The 27,103-nt window shown below is 37.0% G+C and overlaps 2 protein-coding genes across 2 annotated transcripts in view; one reads left to right on the top strand and one right to left on the bottom strand.

The window, feature by feature from the left end:
• The window catches only part of GPAM (glycerol-3-phosphate acyltransferase, mitochondrial), a 74,141-nt gene extending 48,960 nt beyond the window's left edge, over positions 1-25,181 (bottom strand). The window contains exon 1 of the mRNA XM_007479011.3: positions 24,927-25,181. The gene's annotated coding sequence lies outside the window, so the exon portion shown is untranslated. The remainder of the gene's footprint in view (positions 1-24,926) is intronic.
• The window catches only part of TECTB (tectorin beta), a 138,169-nt gene that overhangs the window by 6,540 nt on the left and 104,526 nt on the right, over positions 1-27,103 (top strand). The gene's annotated exons all lie outside the window — the stretch shown is intronic.

Below are 27,103 nucleotides of genomic sequence, written 5' to 3'. Positions count from 1 at the left end.
CTAGTGTACACTACCTTTCAAGATGCCTTTTTATCTAGGTGAAAAGAGAAAAGGACCATGATTCAGATGCCAGTTTTTGTTGTTCTTGGCCTCATAGCATTCTACTTGGAGCTGGGACTTGCAAAAATATGAAAGATTATCTTGGGCTACACTTTGCCTCCATCTGGCTTATCCTAATCAGTAGTCTGGGATGTAAAGTTTATACTATTACCTCCTAGAAGGCTGGAGTCCAGAAAAACAGCTGATACTAGTGAATCCTCAGGCTTCAGGTTTGAGTCTCTTACTATCACATAAAGTGACTGTGGGGAGGTACTTCCAGTTGAGTCTCAATTATCTCCAAATGTATGGTGCCTCCGTCACAATTTGTGTGAAAAAGAATAATGATAAGTATGTGTAGAAAAATATTCCTGACTCACTCAATTGGAGGAAGAATATTTTAACAAGTGTTGAATCTTAGTAAAAGACATTATAGGATATCTATAAGAAAAGTGATTGTGTAACAATGAAGGTGATTTATATTGTAACCATCTAGGCTAAAAATGGGGAAGAGTAGAGAGCCTCCCTCTCAACCTAGATCAGAACCACAGATTGTTAGAACTGGCAGGGTTCTTAGAAACCATCTTACCCAACCTTGCTGACTACATTCCTTGGTTCAACTCCGCAATTATCATGTTGCCTCACCAGACACTTTCTCACCCCCATCCTATTTCCAGCTTCATTTTGTGTTCTATTCCCCACCCCCATTAGATTATGTGCTCCTTGAGGGTAGAGAATGTATTTCTTTTTCTTATTTGTATTCCCAGCACTTAGCACAGTACCTAGAACACAGCAGGTACCTTATAAATGTCTCTTGAACTGCAAATTAGGAGGACCTGAGTTCAAGTCTCCTCTCAGACATTTACTTTAAAAAAAATTTTTTTAAAGCCTTACCTTCTGCCTTAGCCTCAGTGATAAGACAGAAAAGAGATAAGGGCTAGGCAATGGGGGTTAAGTGACTTGCCCATAGTCACATAGCTCAGAAGTGTCTGGGGTTGTATTTGAACCCAGGTCCTCGTAACTCCAGACCTGCCTCTGTATCTACCAAGGCACCTAGCTGCCCCTACATCTCAGACATTCACTAGCTGTTGACTCTGGGGCAAGTCACACATTTCTTCATCTGTAAAATGGAGATAGTAATACCATCTACTTTACTTGGTTGTTGTAAAGATCAAATGAAATATGTACAGTGCTATGCAAATCTGAAAACATTATAGAAATGCTAGCTATTGTTATTATTACAGTTAACTCAATCCCTTTATTTTATAGGAGAAGAAACTAAAGTCAACCTTTAGGAAAGTGCCCTCCTCTTTATCAGAGGGCTAATTACATCTACAATATCCCCAGAGTAAATGGGTGATATCTAATAGTCTATGATTCAAGTTATTATAATTCAGAATTCTGTGTAGAGGGATAAATCAATGGTATATTTGAAAAGGAGAAATCTCCAATAATGGGCTGCCTAGATAGTGGCAGCCAATGATTCTAGGGCAATATCCAGAAAATCCATAGAAGGAAAGTTTGGTTTAAAAAAAAAAGGAGAGAACAAAATAGTAGAGAAGAATCCCTAATTGGTATTGTGTCAGTCATAGAAAAATAATAGAAAAATACCTTAGAGATAATTTATACATATAGATCTCATGTTATGCAACTGATTAAGTAGCTGTTTGGCTGTAAATCAATTAATCAATTAGGAAACTAGAAGAAATTCCTTTAGAAAAGCAGCAAAGGAAGGTTGTAGAAATATAAAGGGCAATAATCATTAATTAGAAGGTAATGAAATGGTAATGTATGTTGCCCCCCCAAAAAAAAATCTGTATCTGGTTGTAGTTCTAACAGGGTAATCTTATCAAAGAATGTGCTGGTTTATATAATAGTCAAATCTGCCTATTTTCAGAATTCAAAATCTGTTTTAGAGAGAACTAACTGTTCCACATGCAATCCAGGCGACTGAAGAAATGGGATGCTCCAAAATGCTTAACCTAAGAAAATTAGATCCGGCCTCTGAATCCAAGAGAACTATATCTCTGAATTAAAATATAGCTCTCTCTTTATCATAATGGACAGATTCTATTGCTGTGGTTATGTGTGTTATTTTATCCTTGTTAACTCACTGCTACAATGTTTTAAAGAGAATGAAACCATGGTAAGATCCTAGGTATTCCATAACCACTGACTATCAGAGTCTTACAGTCTTTGATACATAGTCTTTGATAAAGACTCACTCAAGAAAATAAAGAGAAAAGTGCTGTCAAGGTCATCACTGAGCTTGCTGGCCTTGCGATACAGAATTATCCTCATTCAACATTCTAGCATATGCTAAGATCAAGCAGCTTATAGCAGAGCCCTATACTCAAAACTTATTCCGAGAACTTTCCAAATAAAGAGGATTGCAAATCCAGACAGACATACAAGGAAATCACATGGATCACACCACAGAACTTGACTGCACTTTTATTACACGAGTTCACTTCGATCTATTGTTTTCTTCTCTTCTTAAAATCCACAGTTCATTCATCTCAATAAAATAGGACAGCCTAAGAATACCAACTCAAAAGATCTCAGCTATTGCTATATTTATCTACACTTCATCAGATTTCCCATAAGTGGGAGAGAGAGTCCAACTTTGCTGAGGAGTATTAGCAATAGCTGTTGCTCTTCTTTCCTTACAGGTCAACTGCATCCCTAAAATTGTGATAACATATAATCTTATTTTTCTTTTTTCCCTTTGAACAAAAGGAGCAAGGGTTCTAGAGATATAATACTTAAAGGAGTATCAGAGGTTATCTCATTCAATCCCTATCCAAAGCATGAATCCTAACTGCAACACACCTGACAATCTAGTCCTTTCTTGAAAACCTTCAATGGAAAAGACTTCCTTTCCTCCCAAAAGAACCCATTCCATTTTTGTGATTATTAGAAAAGTCTTTTTGTTTGATCCTAAATCCTCTCCCCCATAACTCAAACCTCTACCATGGTTCTTGTTACTCACTCTGAGAACAAATAGAATAGAAGAATAAACTTGTTATTTCTTCCAACCTTGCAGCTGGACAGCTTTCCTATCCCACTCCAACCCCCAAATGCCACTTGAACAAGTCTTCTTTACCCAGGCTGAACATAACTGATTCCTTAAACTAATCCTTAAATAATGTGGTTTAAAATATATTCTTTATCTTGGGTGCATTCTATGATGTTCCTTTCAACAGTGTGACAATCAAACATGTAGCACTAGGGCTCACCCTCACCAAAGAGAAAAGAGCATTTTAAGGATGAGGATATTGAAAAAGAGGAGGATAATTGCCTCACTTTTAATCAGGATTTTATCTAATAATTTCAATATGTTTTAAAATATCATTAATTAGGACTGATTGGGAATTGTGACAATCTGAATTCATGAGTTAAAATTATATTATTATTTTCAAGTACAGAAAAATTGGAAAACACAAACCAAGCTGTGACATAATAACGTTCCTAATATATTTACTGTTTTCCTTAGTGTCATTTGCTATGAGAATATTAAATTGGTTTGAAGTTTGGTAAGTGAATGATTTTCAGGCACTTTAAATCAAAAGCTGATTCTCCTGAAAATTGAGATTTTTCTCCTTATGATCTTATTTATACTTACTGATTTATAAAAATGGGAATTTGCTTAGTAAAATGGAAGTTGAGACCAACCTACAGTGATATGAATTGTCCTGATCAAATTCTGAAATAGTGAGATTCAATTATCATAGTTTATATTGAATGTGTTGTTCTTCCAAATTATTAAAATATTTTGAAAAGATGACTTTAAGAGGTCATGCCCCACATTTTATTGCAAGAAAGATAAATTCCTTCTTCCTCTAAAATATTTAGGAAGTTCAAGAGTCTACAGATCTAAGTTTGTGAGTTAATTGGCAAGGATATGCTCTGTATTAGAGAGCATAGTGTGGGTTCACTCAGTAATTCCTGAAGAAATGTTTATCTTCATCTTTTACTCTGATTTCCTGGTTCTTGTTTTTTTTAAATAAGTCCATATTCTCACCTTCAAAATGGAGGTGGTAATAGTTGTCCAAACACATCTGTTGGCTGTTATGAGATTTAAATGAAACAATGTGCAATATAGGACTTAAGAATATATTAAATGCAACAAAAAATATTAGGTATTATGTATTATTTGAATGATAAGTATCATTTCCCAACCATCAATTACCCTGATGTCAAGTTCTTTTTTTTGCAATAGTCATTAGCCATCTTTGAACATATTAAGCCTCTGAAGCTTTTAAGTCAACCATATTATCAAAATGGGTGACAAAATTCTCAAATTATCTCTGTCTTCAAGATCAATTATTTTGAGTTGTAGAGATTTTAAATGTTCTTCCATATTTTCTATCTTTTGGTTATGTTCTGATATTTGTTCTTCCATGTCAGCATCTTTAAGATCCATCTTTGACTTACTTAGTCTTTTCCAAATTATTCACTGCTTTATTAATGTTTTGCTATGTCCTAATCTGATTTCTTTGTGTTTTTAGTTCTTTCTAAAAATAATTCTCATTTTTCACTTATATCTTCCTTTAATTCTTCTTCTTAAGTTTCTCAACCATCCTGGATAGCTCCATTTTTGTTTCTGAAGTAAGAAGAACTCTACTTATGATTAATGAACTATTCTCCTTTTCCTTTATCCTCATATCATATTATTTAATCATGGAATTAAGTCCTCCTGGCCTATTATTTTATCTTTTATTCAATCTTCTCTTTTCTGAGAATTTCCCTCTTTTTATCTTTTTTGTTGTTGTTATTTTATGTTATTTTCTGAATTTCTTTCTTTTATGTGCAATGAAGAGGAGATAGACAGGTGCAAACATTCATTCTACCATGTTACCTAAAATCATTGCATGAATATTCTATGGATAATAACCTGCTTATGTTTAGTTCCACACTAGTGGCTTAAATTTTAGAAGAAATAGAGCTTTTAATTTGCTTTATGGTATACAAATAACAGAATGTGTTCTGTAAGTATCTTGGGAATTATTTTTTCAATGGCAACTTTAGATATAACATTGAAAAGGCCTGCTAAATCAGCAGTCTCCTTTATAAATAGCAATGAATCCTAATCAGGTTCAAAGTTAGCAGAGTAGTAAACTATCATCCTTCTGTACAAATCCTGCCAAATAGCTTTTATTCTAGAGGCCAGAGAGCACTGGGAATTGGCTATCTTATTTCAGTATTGGCTGAATGATTTCATCAGACATATACAAAGGGGACATAGTTAGCAGGTATTCTAGGCAGTAGAGGACCAATTAACTGATTATTTAGAGATCCTAAAGCTACTAACATGTGAGTCTTAAGACAACACCTAGGATTTTATCTAGTTATTTGAAACATTTTCAATATTGAAATAGCTTCTAATACCTACTTATTTAATATGTCTAGGATCAATAGATAAAATGAAGGCATATTTGAAATCTTGGACTTTAAACTGAATGTGACTTTATTGATAAGATTACATAGAGAAATTCTTCTTTAAAAGAAGCTCACTTAGCTTGAAGCAGTAGCTTCAGTGGGCTTTAATATCTCTCCAGACTTAGCACAATGACTCAGTACTTGAAAAATGTTGTCAGATTAGATTGTCTGAAGCTTTTTCAACCTGAGTCTTCCTTTATAATTCAAGCCCCAGGAAAACAATTACCCTCTCACATGTGGCAAATTACACTCTATAGTTGCACCATCAGTTGTGAACATGCAAATACCCTCCCTATAACACCACCTCAATGCAGATGAGACCAAGAAAATTTTAAAGCATATTTTTGAATCAAGTTTGTGTGTTGTACTTTTAATAACATCATGGGCAGGAAGAGACAAAGACTCATTTGCAGTAGTTGGGGGTGGATCTTTGGAAAACAATTAAATGTTTCTAATTGGACTTACTTCTTTCATATTTTGAAGGCCAGATAGGGTTTGTGCCCATGAATCACAGAGGGAAAAGACACTTGTATACTCAGCTCTGGAAAACCTCCATGTCCTATTAATTCTGCCATATGACTCTTACCTAAACTTAAGTACCTTCAAAATAATAGCACTAGCATCATGTTATATCTACAGAACACCAAAGACATTGTTCAGTTTAGTGGGAAGGAAAAAAAAACAGCAATCATCATTGAATTTAAGTATCAGGCAAAAAACAATTGTTTTATTTCTCTTCTTTATTTAGGTTATTGTTGTGCCAATAGGTGGAAAAACTTAAGATCACGAATCTCTTGTAAATTCAAAAAGATATTTAAACATCCATAAATACATTATGACTACTGTGTATTCTCTAATTCACCTTCACAGTACCTGCTACATTCTTCCATTTCTTCTCAACTTCCTGCCACTCTAATCCAAATTGTTTATTGCAACTCATATGGATTATTGCAAAAAAACATGAGAGCTCTCACTACCTTCATTCTTTTCAAGAGTCAAACCATCCTTCATACAGCTCTCAGGACACTATTTTATGCATAAATGTAGTCATGCAATTCTTATAGAAGCATACTTTCTAAATCTTTTTTCATTTCTCTAGAGATGTTAAGAAATAATGTTTTTTCTCTAAAGTCCTTTCTAGATTCTTAGGAAAGTTGTTTAGTCATTTCAGTCCTTTCCAACTCTTTACATCCCCACCTGCAGTAGTTTGCCATTTCTTTCTCCAATTCATTTTACAGATGAAGTGACTGAGACAAACAAGGTTAGGTGGCTTGCCCAGGGTCACAGAGTTAATAAGTGTCTGAGGCCAGATTTGAACCCTGGAAAATGAGTTTTCCTGACTCCTGGCCTGGTGTTCTCTCCACAATGCCAACTAGTTGCCCCATCTAACTTACTTTAGAAAAGTAGTGATAGATTGAAAACAAATTTTTCATTAGATGAATGGATTAAAGGGCAATCTGCTTCTTTATTCTCCTGAAAGTATTGGACTAGAGTCTACCCCTTGGAAAGAACTTCTTCAACCCAACTGGAAGCTGATCCATGAGGGAGGGGATCATATTTTATCTCAAGTTTGTTCATTTTCTCCACTCCATTCTATATGCAATTAGTTTTTTTTAATGTGTGATGTTGTTAAGAACTACTATTCTTCATTGTACACAGAGATGGATACAGTGTGGTACAATAGAATGTAATGGATTTCTCTACTATCAGCAATGAAATGATCCAGGACAATTCTGAGGGACTTAATGAGAAAGAATGCTATCCACAACCAGAGGAAGAACTGTGGGATTAGAAACATAGAAGAAAAAACCATTTGGTTGGTCACATGATTCAATGGGGATATGATTGGGGATATAGACTCTAAATGATCACTCTATTGCAAATATTAATAATATGGAAATGGGTCTCAATCAATGATACATGTAAAACCCAGTGGAATTGCTTATTGGCTACTGAGGGGGGAGGGAGAAGTGGAGGGAAAGAAAATGAATCATGTAACTATGCAAAAATATTCTTAACAAATTACATTTAAAAAAAATACTTGTTTCTGTTGAAATGTGAAAAAACAAAGAACTACTATTGTAGGATGATTTCAGAAAGATTTACAAAATGTTTTCTCAACAACCCATGGATACAGGTAATGTGAGTAATATTATCACTGTTAGTGAGGAAATAGGAACACAAGAAAGTCAAATGACATGCTCAGGACCACATGGCTAAAATTAGAGTTAGGACTTGAATAACAGTTCAAAGAATAGATAATGAAAAACACTTATCTCCTCAGTAGAAAGGTGTGTTGAAAAACTGTCAAAAGAGGCTTCCATTCAAAGGATTTTTATTGAATTTTTTTTTAGATTTTTACAAAAGAGGGATTCCATGGAAAGGACTTAATTGGGAAATGACTTGCAAAATAAAGGACATCAATATAAACCTTTTATTAAAAAATAAAGAGAAAATCATATTAATCATTAAATGAATAGTACAAAGATGAAGTTTCCTGGAAGTTTAGAAAAAAAGAGCACTGGACAAGAGGCTGAGAATCAGGGAAGACTTCCTAGAGGATGGAGATCATATTTTGAGTCTGTTTCAATTGTCTGAAAGAATTCTGAAGTGACTAGCCAGGAGACCACCTTTCACCCATCCCCACCTGAAATGTCCAAAGTGGAAAGTTCCATTAAGTTAAACATAAAACATCTAATTCCCTCTGAAAGCAGATGGAACAACTGATCTCAGGGAAATTCTACTTTTAAAACCTGTTTAGGCAAACCTCTATCCCTGGGTTCTTCACACTTGTTCAATGGCCCTCAAGCATAAAAGCAATGCTAATGAAGAGAATTGAGCTGTGAATTCTGAGTGAAACTAGGGACAAAACCATTATCTGGTGGGCTTAGGTTGCTGGAAACTTATTAGCTCTCCTGGGCTGTTATAAGATTACAATAGCTGATTTTCCGCTAAGTGCTAGCACAGTGTTGGTTCACAGGAGAGATGGCAGATAAGGTAATATTTCAAAGAGATATTGCACTTGTTCAAATATCTTTCAGATGATTCAGGGGTCTGCATGAAGAAAAGCTGAGGTGATGAGTTTGCATCAAATCCCAGCAGACAGGTGAATGGGACATAACACAAGAGCTGCCCCCTCTGGCAAAGTATTCTTTGGCCACCTACTCATCTCTAATTTCCAACAGTAGCTGATTCCAAACATCAAGGGAAAAGATTGAAAATCCACATAACACAGATAATTTAATGAGGTCAAGGTCACTGCCTGGATCCCCGAATCAAACAGTTTGCTGAGTTGTTCTCCCTGGCCACAGATCCAACTGGGACCATTAATTTTCCATGTCATTGCACAAGTGAGATTGATGAAATAGTAGGGCTGAGCCAGTGTAAGCTCACACTCATTGTTTGAACATCATGAAAGTGTCTCCTTAAAAATTTCTTCCTCCAATTATATATAAAAACAATTTTTAATATTCTTTGTTTTTATTTTGATTTTCAAATTCTCTCCCTCTCCTCCTCCCACCATTGAGAAGCCAAGCAAATTTAAATAGGTTATGGAAAGTGTGTCCTTTAATGTTTGCTGAGTTGCCTGCTTACATCTAGGCACTGAGTGGAGCCAAAAGTTCAGTGGACTGGGATCAGAAAATCTGGGTTCAGACAGCTACTAGTTGTGTGAACATGATCAGTTCCTTTCATTATTCAGTGTCACTTTGGTGTCTGTAGAATCAGAGAAATTGAGAAAAATAAAATTTGAATATTGAGGAATCTCAGTGGACATTTAATTTAATTCACATTTGAAAAGAATCTGGGGCATAATATTACTGAAAAGGGGTCATCTATCTCTGCTTGAAGATTTCCATTGAGGGGGTAACCCACTACCTCGTCAGATAGCCCATACTATTTTGGGACATCCCTAATTGTTACATAGTCTAAATTTGTCTCTTTGTGATTTCCACTCAGATCTCCTGGGTCAGTCTTGGGTTCAAAGAGAATAGTCTAAATGCCTTTCCATATGACAGCTCTCCAAATAACTGAGCACAATATTCATGGACCCCTGAGTCTACCCTCTTCCATCCTAAAATTCCCATTTCTTTTAACTAACTTTCCTCCAGTATAGATTCTAGACCTTTCACAAACCTGTTTGTTCTCTTCTAAATTTTCTCCAATTTATCTATCAGTCTGATTAAGTCTCCAGCTTAGACTATGGCACTATGAACTGTACACCTTCTCCAAATATGGCCTGACTGGGGCAAAGTACAAGTAGGCTACAATATTACCTCCTTATTCCTTATATGTAAAATGGTGACCTTAATCTATGAGAATGGGTTTATATGAATCCACTTGAACTACCTCCCTTACAGAATTATTTTTGTGCTACCCTTCTGAGTAATGCTGTTGAGGCCTCCCTCCTTTCACTAGAAACTCTGCTCAAAGTAGATACTGAGAGTGATTTCACTACTTTGGGACTTCTCTGACTTTTCCACCAAGCCCCAGAAGTCATTGTTTAGAAAAGATTATTATCTTGCAAGATCTCATCAACTCTAGAACTCCACTTTAACACCCAACATTGTCCTTCTGATTAGGAGGTGGAGCCATTTAAGGAGGGAGCACAACTTAGAACAGCATGTTTCTCACCTGCCTCCTCTGACTTTTCTGCTATGTTCCTGCTTTTCCTAACTTCATTGTCCCACAATCCCCCCCCCCCAAAGCTCCTTTTGTCTTCCCCATTAGGTTGTAAACTCCTTAAGGAGTTCTTTCTTTTTTTGTATTATATCCCCCATGCATAGTACCTAGCACATAGTAGGTACTTGATAAATGTTTATTGATTGATACATCAGAAGCCTGGTTCAAGCAAGTACTCACCTTCAAACAGAAATGAATGGGTCAACAAAAAGTTCAAACTTACTGGAATCCTCAAAATTTTTAAAGGTTTTAGTGAGTATAGCTATAGGCCTTTCAGAGGAACAAAGTCCTAAATTGATCAGTAGGACCCAATCTGTCCACTTCACTTGTAATTCAGTGCAACAATTATTTTCTAAGCACCTATGATATACAAAGCACTTGTCCTTCGTGTCAGGGAAACAGTTCAAGGAGTTGCTATAAATTGTCAGTTATAGACCTGGGTAGGTTAAGTAAGAAAGGGAAAATGAAAGGGAAACATGGTTTTTGCTAGGAATTGTGAATGCCTGCTTTTTTATATTCTTGATCCTTCCTTAAAATTATCCTTTAAACACTGAACAATAATTTAAAGAGATTACATTTCTTCTAATACTAACTTTATGCTGCAGTTGAGAATCTCAACTTTGAGTCCACAAATGCTCAAGGGATTCCAAGGGGTCTATGAACTTGAATGGGGGAGAAAATGTCATCTTTATTTTCATTAACTTGGGAAATTTAGCATTTCCTTCAATTATAAAGTTTAAGAACTATTCTTAGAAGGGAGCCAAATAGCTTTCAGTAAACTATCAAAAGAGGTTACTTATAACACAGAGATTAAAATTTCCTTATTCTAGCAGGCCTCAGGACCAAATCACAACTCTTGAGTAAATATACTGGGGGGGTGTGGGGGGGGGGGAATAGGAAGAAGAATAGAGAACTCGATTCTAGGACTGATTCTCTCATGTGAACTTCTTGACCCTGACCAAGTCACATCTTTACCCTGAGCCTCAGTTTCCTTGCCTATAAAGTGATGAGGAATAGATGACCTCCAAAACGTCTTCCAACTATATCATTCTACGTTTCCACATGCCTATGATATAGCCAGTGGTTAAAGGATTTTGTTTCAAGATTTCACTATTTAAGTGAGTCCCAAAGAGCCAGCATCAGAGGAAGGGATGTATTAAATTCCCCCTAACTCATATCAAACTTCTAGCTGAAAGACTGCTTTTTATTTTTAAATTAAAGATGTGAGGTGACTGGCTACAATCTAAAAAGTAAATCACTCTTCTAATCAGGTTCAGAAAACCTTGTGCAACTTAAGTGGATTAATCTGAACTTGCACTCAGCAGTTCAGCAATTCAAGTGGTTTAGGAGATGGAATTTCAGCAATAAAGAAAAATATCCACTCCCCAATCTCTAGGGTGATGTGGGGATTGGACACATAGTGAGTAATGGGCAGGCAGAGGACATGAAACAGTAATGGGGCTTCTACCATGCTCTACTGGACAGAAGCAATCTGGTTGGCACTTATCTGGAGCATTTGGGGGCTTGCCATAGTGTCTTAGCTTTGGTATATAATCCACAGCTACTATGAGGAGATGAAATGGTTAATCTACTCTTTCTGCTCCAGTTAGTAAGAATGAAGATTAGAAATTCCCCTTTCTTTAAATGCACAGAAAAACTCAAACCTATTAGTCAAGAATATTCAAATACCTTTCACCTGTTACTGGCAAATGTTTTCTCAGAGAAAGGTTTCCTTTATCTCGTGGCTTTTAGTGGAAAGAGCACTAAATTTGTCATCAGAACCAGATTTGGGTTCTGATTCTGACATTATTTATTAGCTTTGTGACCTTTGGCAAAGTCCTTTAGCTATTTGGGGTCTTAGTTTCCTCATCTATATAATAAGCAGTAAGATTAGTTGATTTCTATGGATTGTTATGGTTCTATCATTATATGTTTCTTTCCCTTCATATATATATATATATGCATATATATATAATTTTTTTAATTCTTAAATGTAAATGTTTTTTTTTTTAACTTCATTTAAAATGTATGGAATAAGGTATAAGGAATGGAGGGGACGGGGTAAAGAACCAAGCTAAGAGTGAAGAATTATGGTTTCTAATCACACAGCTCTGCCAATAAAGAACTGAGTAAGTCACCATTCTCTGTCTCAGGTTCTGAGAGCCCTTCTATTTATAACATTCTATAATTCTAAGATCATGTCAGGGAACAACTCTGGCAAAGAACTTAGAACAAGAAGCCTCACCAAATCCTATTCTAGCACTAAAAATATTATATATGGTTTCTCTAAAAGTAATGGTGAAATGGGAGCAGTTTGAAACACTTTTGTAAATTGATTAACTTTCTATAGCCGCCTTTGCCCAAACTGTTCATTCATTGACAAATATTGTGGATGATCCTTTGAGAGGACACAAAGATAAGTATTACATAGTCTCTGCCTCCAGGAAATATGGGAGAGGAAACAGATTTAAGTATGTTCCCTGGGCAGCATGTAGCAGTGGAAAGAAAACTAGATTTGGGATCAGAAGGCCTGATTTCTCTTCTGCTTGCTTCTTAAGTGGCAAATACCTTAATATCTCTAGGTTTCATTTTCTTCAACCATGAAATGATGGCATAAGAACAAATGGCCTCCTTTTTGTGGTGGCAAAGAAATGAAAATTGAGGGAATACCTATTAACTGGGAAATGACTCAACAAATTGTGGTATATGATGGTAATGAAATATATTATTGTGCTGTCAGAAAGATGAACAGAATTACTTCAGAAAGAACTGGAAAGACCTACATGAACTGATGCAGAGTGAAATAAGCAGAACCAGGAAAACATTGTAAACAGTAATAGCAATACTGTGGAGTGAACAACTGTGAGACAGCTATTTTCAGAAAATAATGATCCAGGACAATTCTGAAAGACCTATGACAAAGAATGCTCTCCACCTCCAGAGAAAGAACTGTTAGAGTTGGAATGCAGAACAAAGAATACTATTTTTAATTTTAGTTTATTTGGGTTTTTATTCTAGGGTTTTGAATTTACATGAGTATTTTCTTACAACAATGAACAATATGGAAATATATTTTGCATGATAATACATGTATAACAGATCAAATTGCTTGCCATCTCCAGAAAGGAAGAGGAAGACAATTTGGATCATATAACTTCAGAAAACTTGTGTGGGAAAATTATTACATGTAATTGGTAAAATAAAATACTTTTTAAATAGGGATAGATGATCCCCAAATTTCCTTACAACTCTCTCTGCTACTATGATACCCTAATATGTTCCACATATAAGACTCTCCATCTCTCAACTCCAAGCATTTCTCTGGCTATTCTTTATGTTCTCTCTAATCTGCTCTGACTACTCACCTCCCTGGATTTCTTTAAGTCCCAATTAAAATTACATCTTCCCCAATACCTCTTAATTCTAGTGCTTTCTTTCTATTAATTAATTCCTATTTATCCTGTATGCAACTTGCTTTGTCTGCACTTGTTTGCATGTTGACTCCTCTGTTAGACTATAAGTTCCTCGAGGGCAGGGACTATTTTTTCCCTCTTTTTTCATATCTGCAGGATTTAGCACAGTGCCTTGCACATAACTGGTGCTTAATAAATGTGTGATAATTGATTGATACCATAATTATAATGTAGGACAAAATGCTTACTGATATATGCCATAAGCAGGTAGGGTTATGTGGGAACAGGAAGGAGGTAAGGAAGAGAGGAGGTTGAAAGGGATAAATTCCTGCCAGTTGGAGGATTAAGGAAGGATTCAGAGGATGATGTATCTTGAGAGACTGATCAAAGGATGGGAATGATTTTGACAAGGAGAGATAAGGGGAAGGGTATTCCAAGAACAGGGAACATAATGGTGACAAAAACAGAGAGCCGACTAGATGCTTATAGAAAGATAATAGCAACCTGAAGACTTTTCTTGGCTACCATCCTATAAAATCTCTCTTTCAACACTGTAGTTTCTACTAGTGAGTCAGAACAAAAGTGTTGAGTCCACAAAATTGTTCCTTCATTTAAAAAATAATTCATTCCCTTTGAATAATTCAATAAGAAATTGAAAATGATTAAAAATTAATAGGCATTATTATAGTAACATATATCTGTGCCAGGAAATAGTTTTTTTTTCCAGATCTATGTATATAATTATATGATCATCATCTACAAACAGTTATAGAATATCTTCTATGCATAAGACCTTGTAGGGGACATTGTTGCTACCCTCAAAGAGCTGACAGTTTATTTATAAAATATTTATTCAGGTATACAGCAACTAGGTGGCAAGATAGTCAGGAAGATGCTTCTTTCTTATTTCAAATTTAATCTCAGACACTTATTAGCTATTGTGACCCTGAGCAAGTCAATTAACCCTGTTTGCCTCAGTTTCTTCATCTGTCAAATAAGCTGGAGAAGAAAATGGTAAACCACTCCAGTATATCTTTGCCAAGAAAACCTCAAATGGGGTCTTGAAGAGCTGGATATAATGGAGAAACAACTGAACAACAAAAATAGAGTAATATCCATCCCATATTGAAGTCTATTACAAAAATATCATTACAACAGAAACTTCTATATAAGTAAAAATTCCAAGACTACTTTATATAGAATAATTTTGTATATCTCAATCTCTCTCTCTATCTATATGATTGAAGTGTGACCTTCTGTGTAGCACTCTTTATTTCACTTACCCTAGAGGCATAATGCACTACATTACGTGCAAAAGAGGAATGAGCTGGCTCAGAAAATAATAATAATAAAAACAAAATTATAATCATAGCTAACACTTATATAGTGCCTACAATATGCTAGTAACTATGTTAAATTCTTTGCATATATCTCACATTATCTTCTTATCAACCTTGGAGGTATGTGCCATTGTTATCTTCATTTTACAGATGAGGAAACAGAGGCAAGCAGCATTTAAGCAATTTGTTGAGGGTCACACAGTTAATAATAAGTGGCTGAGTTTGGATTTGAACTCAGATATTCCTGACTCCAGGTTTGGCACTCTACCTACTGCATCTTCTAACTGTCCTTGTTGTAGTGAGCTCTCTCCTACTTTGAGACCTTTAAGAAAATGCTGAATGATCATTTGTTAGGGATGTGTATTGGGAGGATGGGGAAATGTGTTCAAATTTATGTTGGACTAGATGTCCCCCAAGGGCCATTCCAATTCTGAGATTCCTTGAATCTTTATTTAAAAAAGGCTAAGATGCAGGATCTCATTGCTAATTTACTTGATTACAAGAATTGTGTCTCATTTATTCTGTTATTGTGCCTTGCATAGTGCTTTGCTCATAGTAGATGCTTTATGAATGAATGGATGTGAATTGGATCAATCTGACAAATTTAGTTAGTTCTATCTGTTCTCTTTTCTAATTCTTCTACATAGCTCCAGAAGCAACTGGGGTCCCTGGATAATAGCTGTTCTGGCATGGAGAAGTTCCATTTTAAAAGCCATAGTGACTTAAATGGCTGAATCTTTCATCACACACTATAGGCTATATATAAATGGAATGTGGTGACTCGAGTTAATCTGAGATCCACAAAATTATGTGAAAAATTAAACCTGTTTGACTATTTTTTTTAAAACTGTCAACCAGCTAGGGGCTTTAGAGTCCTGTATCTGCCCATGTGTGATCCAAGGCTACCAGGTGAGCACTTAAGAGATTATGAAAGAGGCATCTGGGTAGTTCAGTAGATTGAGAGCGAGGCCTAGAGATGGGAGGTCCCGGGTTCAAATTTGGCCACAGACACTTCCCAGCTGAGTGACCATGGGCAAGTCACTTAACCCCCATTGCCTAGCCCTTACCACTCTTCTGCTTTGGAACCAATACACAGTATTGATTCCAAGACAGAGGGTAAGGGTTTAAAAAAAAGAGAGATTATGAAGCATTTTCTTATTGTCTACAGGGTTCAGAAGAGCCAATGACACTATAGATTATAGAAGGGAGAGACCTATGAAAATAAAGTGACTAAAATATCCATGCCCTTTGAACCAGATTCCATTATTGGACTTCCACCCCAAAGCAGCCATGGATAAAAAGAAAATCTCCCTATAAACGTATTAACTGTGCAACCTTTGGCAAATCATTTCAATGCCCCCTTCTTTCAGCTCCCTCATCAGTTTAAAAAAAAAAAAATTGATAGGAATGGACTCTCTAAGGCCCAGCTCCTTGTACTTGTAATTCTCTGTCTGCTTCCTACACGTCTCTTTCTTTGAAGCACTAATATCTACAGGCTTTTCTTTGCTAACCCTGTGTGTCTCTTCTCTTGGTATTCATTCCAAAAATCCATCAAAACTTTATAGACATGCCCTTCAACTCCCTACACCCACGCCAGGTTAATTAAGGTTCCATAGCACATACCAGCTGAACTAGGAATTCTTTTCATACGAGAGGCTCCTGCTCTACAAACAGCCCTGAGAAAATGGCTGCTGTTTTCCTTCAAATCCATCTTATTGGGGGCAATCTTTATCTCTCAGCAGGGCTGTGGATTAAATTATGTGGACACAACATTTCAATAACCATTATACTTCAGTTCCACAAAAGGGCTGGCTCATGGCAAATCCAAAGGTCTAGAAGCAACCAGACCTGGCAGAAGGGAAAAAATTGTGGCTGCCTGCTGACTTGTATGTGGGAGGAGGGGTGAGGGAGAGTGATGCTCCAGCAGCAGCAGAGCAATGATGGAGGGTTTTAATTAGAAGGGACTCAGTGTGAAAGACAAGAGCAGTTTGCTTTCTAAGGCCCACTCTGGAGGCTGGCAAACTAGGTTTTATACTCCCTTTCAAGGTGAAATAGTTCATAAGGGATAGATAAACTGTTGAGATTTCTATTTAAAATAAGATTTTACTTTCCCATTATGATCCCTTTAGAAAAAATCATGTTGGGATTCAACTTTCTATTTAGACCTTTAGGCCTATTATTTCTTATATCCTACCATATTTCAGACCATAGATTTATAATTTGAAGGGACCACAGAGGCAAGCTAGTCCAACCCTCTCATTTTACAAATGAGGAAAAGTGAAGCTTAATGCTGTTAGGGGACTTGACCAAAGTCACACATATAGTTTGCATCAGAAATTAAGATTTGAATTCAAGCCCTGTGACTTAAGAGCCAGAGCTCTTTCTACTTAATTCACAAACACAAATTTCATTATTCCCAAATTAACAAAGGAAGGCTTAACTTTCCCCAAATATCCAGACTATTTACCACTGGAGTTCCACAGTTTATGTAAATTACAAAATGTATTTAAATTCTAGAATTTCATCATCTTTATGGGCCCTAGAGTCTGGAAGAACTGATTACAAAACTCTCAGACATTTATTAGCTTTTTGTCCCTGCACAAGTCACTTGACACAGTTTGCTTCAGTTTCCTCACCTATAAAATGAGCTAGAAGGGAAATGGCAAACTATTTCCATATCTTTGCCAAGAAAACCCCAAATGGAGTCACAAAGAGTCAGACATGACTCAACAACAACAAATTCCTTATTTTACAAATGGGAAAACAGACCCAGAGAAGTGAGATGACTTATTTAAGGTCACACAACTGATACAAGTAAAACTGCCTGTAAATCAAGGTTGTTATTTTATTTCTTTATTTTTTAAACACTTACTCTCTGTTTAAAAAAAAATAGTATGTATTAGGTCTAAGGTTAGGCAATGAAGGTTAAGTGATTTGTCCAGGGTCACATAGCTAGGAAGTATCTGAGGCTATATTTGAATCCAGGACCTCCCATCTCCAGGTCTGGCTCTCTCTCCACCTAACTGCAACCCATTTCATTTTGTTTTTAAACTAACCACACCTCCACCTCTTACCCTTTCCTACTCATTATCATTATCCCTTTGGGTCTAAAAATGAAAATATTTTAAATATCTCTGGAAATAGGCATACCTTCAGCTGTTGTCAGTTTGTACCTAGAGAGATAGTGTGGTGTATATATATATATATATATTTTATAAGATTTAGTCAGAAGGCCTAGTTTCAAAGTATGTTCGATGGCTTTCTGGTTAAGTGACTAGGGGCATCACAACTTTCTTGAGTCTCTGGTTCCTCATCTGTAAAAGGGGCGGGGGGTGTGGGTAAAATGTATAATACCTACTTCTCAAGATTGTGTAAGGAAAGTACTTTGTAAGCCAGGAAGTGCTATATAAATATGAAGTGATGATTAATAATAATTATAATAATTAGCTAGCATATCTCTAGAAAATAATTACAAGCCAGCTAAGAGCAAGATTGGCACTTCGGAGAATTGAGGTAAGATAAGCATCAGGAATGAAGAAAGGGTCCAGAGAAGAGGAAAGAAGAAATCAAAGACCAATTTTTCCTACTGTATAAGTTACTGATAGATCTTTTGCCAAAAACGTCTTTCATTATGACATACAAATTTCAATTTCCCAGGATATGGGTCCATCACCAGAAGGATAATAGCTTCAAACTTTGTCTAGAAAAGATGCTAATTTCCCCCTTTGGATGAACTGTTAGAGAGGGTCCTACCTAGAGAGTTCACAAAAGGAAAATTAAATGCAGCCAGAAAGTAAGGTTATACTACCATGCATGGGAGGCAGTAATGGAATAAGTGAGTCACTCAGGATGAGGTCTATAAGGTGAAGGTGGGAAGGAAGGGACTCCCTTGGTTATATCTCTGGGAGCCAGAGTGTGCTTATTTGCCTACCTCAAACTATCTATAGGCAATGTTGATGATTGTACATACTGTTTCAGGGCAGATATCAATATCTCTTGATGTCCAGGAGCAAGTCTACTTTCTAACCTCAGAACCACTTGAGATGTCCAAGAAAAGCGCCCTTTTTACTTCTTATTGCCTGAAATGATCTCTTATCATTAGCAACAATTCTTAACATTATCATGTTTGATATTCAGTCTTTTGTCTTAAATGGACAGCATTTTTGAGGAGAGAGTACTACATTCAATTACTTTCAGACATTAACATTTTCCTGTGAATTGGGGGGGGGGGCTTGGGCTACATGAAGACACTGGGGACTAACTGGACTAGGAAAAAAGAAGTAGAGAGAAAGGGCATAAGAAGGAGGGAAGGACCATGATAGAATACGAAGAGGTAAAAGATAAAATTGGTCATTTTGCTGGGGGATGGGGGGTCCTGGAATCATGCTTCCCACCTCCAGTTGAGACCATTGAGCATAATAGAAAGAGCACTAATGTGGGACTGTAATTATGAGTTATGTAACCCAGGCTGTGGCACCAGTTCTCTGTAGCTTTGGAAATGCTATAACTTTTGGGGCCTCACTTTCTTTGTCTATTAAACAAAGGGGTTGGACTTGATGGTCTCTCTGGGGTCTTTCTAGCTCAAACATTCTCAGGTCCTCTCTCTGACCTACCTGAACTGTGATTAAGGAGAATCTCCTCAGGGGAGGATAAAGTTATGCCAGGACTATGTACATTGGCAAGACAGGAGGCTTTCATAGTGGGGTATCAGAATTTAGAAACCCAAGTAATGATTGGACCAACATTGCATATCATTCATCAGGATAAAGTCAAAATGAATACTCAAAGGGCCACATACCATGCATACCCTTTGACTCAATAAGGGTCTGTATCCTAAAGAAATAAGAAATCAGAAATAAAGGAAAAGGACTCACCTGTACAAAAATATTTTTAGCAAATCTTTTTTATAGTGACAAAGAATTGGAAACAGAGTCCATAACTTGGAGAATAGACGAAGAAATTGTGATATATGGTAGTAATGAAAGACTATTGTACCATAAGAAATGAAGAATAGGGGGCAGCTATGTGGCTCAGTGGATTGAGAGCCAGACCTAGAGATGAGAGGTCCTAGGTTCGAATCTGAACTCAGACATTTCTGAGCTGTGTGACTCTGGGCAAGCCACTTAACCCCCATTGCTTAGCCCTTACCACTCTTCTACCTTGGAACCAGTTTTGATTCTAAGACAGAAGGTAAGGGTTTTTAAAAAAATTATGAACAGGGTGAGTTCAGAAAAACCTGCAAAGACTTACAAGAACTGCTGCAAAGTTAAGTGAGCAGAACCAGGAGAAAAATATATACAATAACAGAAATGTTATACAATGATTAACTGTGAAGGACTAAACCATTATCAGCAAATCAAGATAACCATAAGGGCATCATGATGAAAAAGCTATCCACAGTCAAAGAAGGAACTGTTGGAGTCTAAATGCAGATCAAAACATGCCATCTCTCACATATATATTTCTTCCATAAAATTTCTATTGTAGGTATGATATATTTTCTATCACGACATGAGCAATATGGAAATATGTACTACATGAAAGTATATCAGACAATTCACCACTTTGGGAGGGAAGGACAAAACATGAATTCTAAGATAGAAAAAAATTGTCAGAAATTGTTGCTACATGTGACTGAAAAAAAAATTCCAACTGGGAAAAAAGAGAATAAAACCTAATGGTAGGGGCCCATAGTTAGTAGAGGTCAGAGGAATTATTTCAGAAATTCAGGCAGACAAGATTAGGGCTAAGGAGATCATAGAAACAGTAGTTGCATGAGCTATCCTCAATGCCTCCATTTCTCTTGGAACTCTCACTTCATTCAAGTCTTAAGTCAAATATTAACTCCTTCAAGTGGCCCTTTCTGATTCTCTCAGTTATTAGTGCCCCTAACTCCAATTTCTATGTACTGTATTTATTTTGTTAACTCCTTCAGAGCAGCAAGGATCTAATTTCTATATTCCTATCCCTAATGTCTAGCATATAAGTGCTTAATTAATGTTTGTTGATCAATTAGAAGCAGAAAGTGGATGAGACTGGTACAATTTGACATATGTATTTCTAAGCCTTGGTGATAGGTCCAAATACTGCCTCTGGCACATAATGTCCATATGACCAGAGGCAAGTCACTTAGTCATGCAATATCCCATGCAACTTTTTCTTTCTTCCTTTCTTTTTTAACCCTTTCCTTCTATGTTAGAATCAATATCAAATATTGGTTTCAAGGCAAAAGATTGGTACAAGCTAGGTAACTGGAGTTAAATGACTTGCCCAGGATCACATAGCTAGGAAATGTCTGAGGCCAGATTTGAATAGAGGATCTCCCATCTCTAGGCCAGACTCTCTTCTACCTAGTTGCTCTTATCCCAGGCAACTTTCTAAGGTAAAGAATTGCAGATAAGTGACCAGTCTACATTAATAGTGGAATGTTATCACACTAGGAGTTAACTGTACCCATCAAAACACAGTTTCAAACAATCCAAGAATCCAGAATGAGAGGAACATGAAAGAGCAACAGTGTTGGCCTCTCTTTCCCCTAGATGTGAAGAAAAGAATCCAGGTCCATTGGACACCATAATTAACAACAAAGGTCAACAGGCACCCTGTTCTTAGAATGGATTCCCAACATGTCTGCCTCTTGTTTCATTCATAATTACTCAAGCACCACCTTTTAAATGAAGCTTCCTCTTCCCTCCAACTGCTTTTTAAAACCCTTACCTTAGAATCAGTACTATATGTGTTGGCTCTAAGGCAGAAGAGTGGCAAGGACTAGTCAAAGGGGGTTAAGTGACTTGTCCAGGGTCACACAGCTAAGAAGAGTCTGAGGTCACATTTGAACACAGGACCTCCCATCTCCAGACCTGACTATCTACTGAGCCACCTAGCTACATTCCCCTACAACTCTTTGTGCTATCCCCCATAAGAAAATTACCTCATGCCTATTTCATACATATATATGTACAAAGTTATATCCCTCCCAAAAAATGTAACCTCCATAATAGCAGGGATTGTTTCATTTTATCTTTGTATCTCCAGAACCCAGCATGATGTTTGTTGATTGATTATTAGTGAGAGCTTATGGCTGGCAACTGGGAACAGGACTAAAAAACAAAGCACAGACATTATTGAAAAGAAATCCAGGTGAGACCTTCACTGAAGCTGTTTGAGTTGAGGCTGAATAAGCACTCAGGAGGATGCTGGAGAGACTATTCCCTTGCTTGATGGGATATCAGACCAAATGACCACTTTAGTTCTAGCCAACTCTAAAATTATACACTAGCATTCAAGTTTATGCTCCTAGTAGTTTTTTAAGTGGAAGGTCTGTGTCCTTTCTGGTGCTGCAACATCTGGTTAATAACAATTAAAAAACATTATTTGAGATAGGATCTCCTAGTCTTAATAATTTTATGGGTTCCATTAACAAAGGAGGCTTGCTAGTAACACTGTCCCACTTTATACCAGAAAGAATAATCCTATGGAAATATGCTTCTCATGATAATAAATGTATAACCCAGATCAAATTGTTCGCCATCTCTGGGAGTAGGGAGAGAAGGGAGATAATTTGGATGGTTTAACTTGGGAAAATTATGTGGAAATGTGTTATTACATGTAATGGGTAAAAAAAGAAAAGAAAAGAAAAAGAATCCTTTCACCTCAAAAACATTCCTTGAACAGCAATGACGTAGAAGATTGCCAGAATCATAGTTAGGAGTTCTGGATCCTGAGACCCATGCAATGGAGGAAGGAAAGAGGACAGACTATGGTCTGAAGAACTGTTTCCCAATTCATTCCTTATTCCAAAACTGACTTATGGCTGTGCTAACCTTCTCTCTGAACTCAATAGAAAGAAGAGAAGCACCCCAACCCAGCAATCTGAATGTATTTTGATGCCCTGCCCCAAAATACTCTCTGTTCTGGAGAAATGACACTCCTCCGCCTGGAGGACTGATTCCCCTCTAATGGAATCCCCCTTAAAAATCCATATCCTTAGGTAGAAAGTCATCCAAAGGATAGCACTGCCACCCATCATTTGTCTGAGTCTGTGCTGCCCTTCTCTCCAAGGATGTACTTAGCCTTAAGGAACAGCATCTCTTCTGCAGACCTAACAATGGTATATTCTGTATGCCAAGACCAACCCACCAGGGGCCTGGAGTCTCTGTATTTATTCTCCAAAGGCTAACACTTCATGTTGTCACATGACATAACAGGCCCTTGCCTGTCAAACTCAAAACCACTGGAGAAAACTCAGCCTGTTAAGTAAACATTGATTTGGTGGGGAGAAAGGACATATTCAAATTATAACAGCATAAGCGTAGTGCATAGGAGTTGTGGTTCATAAAATCCTTTTTCCCTCCATTTCAGTGCCCTGGGTCAATAGCCAAGGTCCCTTAACCTAGTTAGAGTTTGGATGACAACAACAACTAGAAATTCAAGGGGAAAAAAACCATTAAGGAAAACAAGACTTCAGACAGTCCGAAAAACCAAGGAGAAGAAAAGTGGTGTGAAGGAATGCTTCATAACTCACAAAGCATAAGGAATTTATTGAAAGCATCCCTTCATATGCTGCCAATAAAAGTTCTACCTCTTTCCCTTTATATTTGCAATATGCATTTTCCCCCCAAGCATCTTTTAAAAATGTGAAATCACTCTCTTCATCTCTTCCTTTCATCCTCCCTTTGCATAGTTAACAGTTATCAGGTCACCACAAGGACTCCAGCTTTCAACACAGAGAAAAGCTTTTAACACATACATTTCTGGCCAAGCTCCCCATCCACTAAGAGTCTATCAAGCCTAGAATATGGTTCAAATGAAAGGAAATACATCTCAAATAAAATAAAATCTTCCAGCAAAATAGGAAAACCTTACAAAGGGGATTCAGAACAGATGACTTTTCCCAGTGTCTTCATGTTGGGCTTTAATAAGTGCAAAGGACAAACAGTCACATCCGCACCCCTCACACACATTTTAGTAGATGTGTGAAGCAGAAGGAATTAAATATAACTTTAGGGACTGATATCTTTTTTCCCTTCTGAGATATAGCCATGAAAAGTGAAGCACCAAGAATTATGTACATAGTCAGTAAGCTTAAAGCAAAGCATCTTCTTTTTTTAAACCCTCACCTTCTGTCTTAGAATCTATGCTGTATATTGGTTCTAAGGCAAAAGAGTGGTGAGGGCTAGGCAATGGGACTTAAGTGACTTGCCCAGGGCCACACAGCTAGGAAGTATCTGAGGTCAGATTTGAAGCCAGAACCTCCCATCTTTACACCTGGCTCTCTGTCCACTGAGCCACCCAACTGCTTCCAAAGAAAGGCTTCTTAATCTTATTTTTATCATGGATGCCTTTAGCAGTCTGCTGAATCCTATGGACTCCTTAAATTATAGCTTTTAAAAGCATAAAACAAAATGCATAAGATTAAGAAGGAATTAAATTTTATTGAAATACAGTTCTCAAAATGTTTTATTAAAAAAACATGAATTTATAAACCATATTAAGAACCATCAGTTGTGGGAAATTTTGCTGAATGGTAAGCAAAATCCTTTCAGAGCTTAATTGGCAATAACTTATTTATTTATTTAATCTTTTCCAGGGTAAACAACAGTCAAGGGAACTTGATGACCAGAAGTGTTTCTAAACTCTTCTAAACTTAACATCTACATTTTTGTTTGTTCTTAATCCCTCTTTTGTCTTAAGATCATTACTATGTATTGGTTCTAAGGCAGAAGAAGAATAAAGGCTGGGCAATTGGGATTAAGTGACTTGCCCAGGGTCACACAGCTAGTAAATGTCTGAGATAAAATTTGAACCCAGGACCTCCCATTTCTAGCCCTGACTCTTAATCCACTGAGCCACCTAGCTGCTCCTACATCTACACATTTGTCTTCTATTTTTTTTCTGACATTCAGGTCCTAGAATATGAAAGTGCTGCTTCCACCCCCTTGGGTGCAACCAGAGCTTCTCCCCCTCCTTTCCACCACAAGACAATTCAAAAAATAGGACAGGATAGAAAAGTTACCTGGCTGCTCAGATGCTGAGGATATTTGGAGTTTGTTTGCAAAAAGTGAATTCACAATGAGCCAGCCCACTGCTCTGGAGAGATCACCACCAGATAGAGAGAGCCCAAAAGCTGGACTTGGCTCTCCTGGATGCTTATTTGTGGAGCCAGGCTGATGTTGAATGGATCAGGAACTTGTACTGCTCTGGAGTAACCTCAGCAAAAGCCTGTTTGATGACGGCAAGCTCACCAGGCACGAATGCCCCAACCAGTGCTCTCTTTGGAAACTGAGCAGGAGGAGGAAGACACTTTTAATCAAATAATAACCAGCCAAAGATAAGACATGATAACTCTCACTGGATGGGCCAATCACAGTGTCCCTTCCACCAGGAAGAGCAAACAAGCCCAAAGCTTCTGGAATGAATATCAGAGCTTGTTATAATTTAATGATGCAGCAGGTGGTGTCTTCCTTACCTTGACTTGGCTTGGCCTGGTGGGAAGATTTCTGGGGCAAACACTACTACCCCTCCCAGGCTCCCAACCCCGCGTTCCCCCTTACTTCCCCAGCTGGATGGAGCTCCTAGTCTAGTAGTCAAAGCCTCGTGCCTCATGTTGTCACGTGGGACTTGCCTATCAAATCAGACCCATCAGAGGAAAGAAAATTCATGCTGCTAAGGAAACAGCACTTTAGTGGGATGATAGGTAGTGTCCTGACAACATGAACATAGGGAATACTAGGCTGCAAATTTTATATAATTCCATCCTTGTGCCACTGAAAATTTGAGTAGAAAATGTCCTCTTTTTTTGGTGCTCTTTAATTCATTAATTAAATTAGCTGATTAATATTTACTTATTTTTTTTTAAATCAAGTCAGGCAGAGAAGGATCAATATTCTTTTTTGAGAGATTGTTTTTTTTTAATTTGCTCAATTTCAAACATTATTCCTTGGTTACAAAAATCATTTTCTATTCTGCCCTTCCCTTCCCCAACCCCTCCCATAGCTGACGCACAATTCCACTGGCTATTGCATGTGTCCTTGATCAGAACCCATTTCCATGTTGTTGGTATTTGCACCAGGATTCATTTAGAGTATACATTTATTTAGAGTATATTTATTTAGAGTTCATTTAGAGTATACATCCCCAATCATATCCCCTTCAACTCATGTGATTAAGCAGTTGTTTTTCTTTGGTTTTTCTACTCCCACAGTCTTTCCTCTGATTATGGATGGTGTTTTTTCTCCTTCAGGATCACTGCATTGCCACTAATGGAGAAGTCCATTACATTCAATTGTACCACAGTGTGTCAGTCTCTGTGTACAATGTTCTCCTGGTTCTGCTCCTTTCACTGTGCATCAGTTCCTGGAGGTCATTCCAATTCCCATGGAATTCCTCCACTTTATTATTCCTTTGAGCACAATAGTATTCGATCACCAGTATGAACCACAATTTGTTCAGCCATTCCCCAATTAAAGGGCATCCCCTCATTTTTCAATTTTTTGCCACCACAAAGAGCTCAGCTATGAATATTCTTGTACAAGTCTTTTTCCTTATTATTTCTTTGGGGTATATACCCAGCAGTGCTATGACTGGCTCAAAGGGCAGACAGTCTTTTAGTGTCCTTCGGACATAGTTCCAAATTGCCCTCCAGATTGGCTGGATCAATTCACAACTCCACCAGCAGTGGATTAGTGTCCCTACTTTGCCACATCCCCTCCAGCATTCATTACTTTCTATTGCTGCCATGTTAGCCAATCTGCTAGGTGTGAGGTGATACCTCAGAGTTGTTTTGATTTGCATCTCTCTGATTATCAAAGATTGAGAACACTTTTTCATGTACTTATTAATGGTTTTGATTTCTTTGACTGAAAATTGCCTATTCATGTCCCTTGCCCATTTATCAATTGCAAAATGGCTTGATTTTTTGTACAATTGATTTAGCTTTTTGTAAATTTGAGGGATTAAACATTTGTCAGATGTTTTTGTTATGAATATTGTTTCCCAATTTGTTATTTCCCTTCTGATTTTGGTTACATTGATTTTGTTTGTACAAAATCTTTTTAATTTGATGTAGTCAAAATTATTTATTTTACATTTTGTAACTCTTTCTAAGTCTTGCTTGGTTTTAAATTTTTCCCTCCCCAAAGGTCTGACATGTATACTATTCTGTGTTCACATAATTTACTTATAATTTCCTTC

Source organism: Monodelphis domestica, chromosome 1 (assembly GCF_027887165.1).
Source record: "Monodelphis domestica isolate mMonDom1 chromosome 1, mMonDom1.pri, whole genome shotgun sequence".
Lineage (NCBI taxonomy): Eukaryota > Metazoa > Chordata > Mammalia > Didelphimorphia > Didelphidae > Monodelphis > Monodelphis domestica.
The sequence above is the reverse complement of the archived record's forward strand: the minus strand, read 5'-3'. Positions and strand labels throughout refer to the sequence as shown.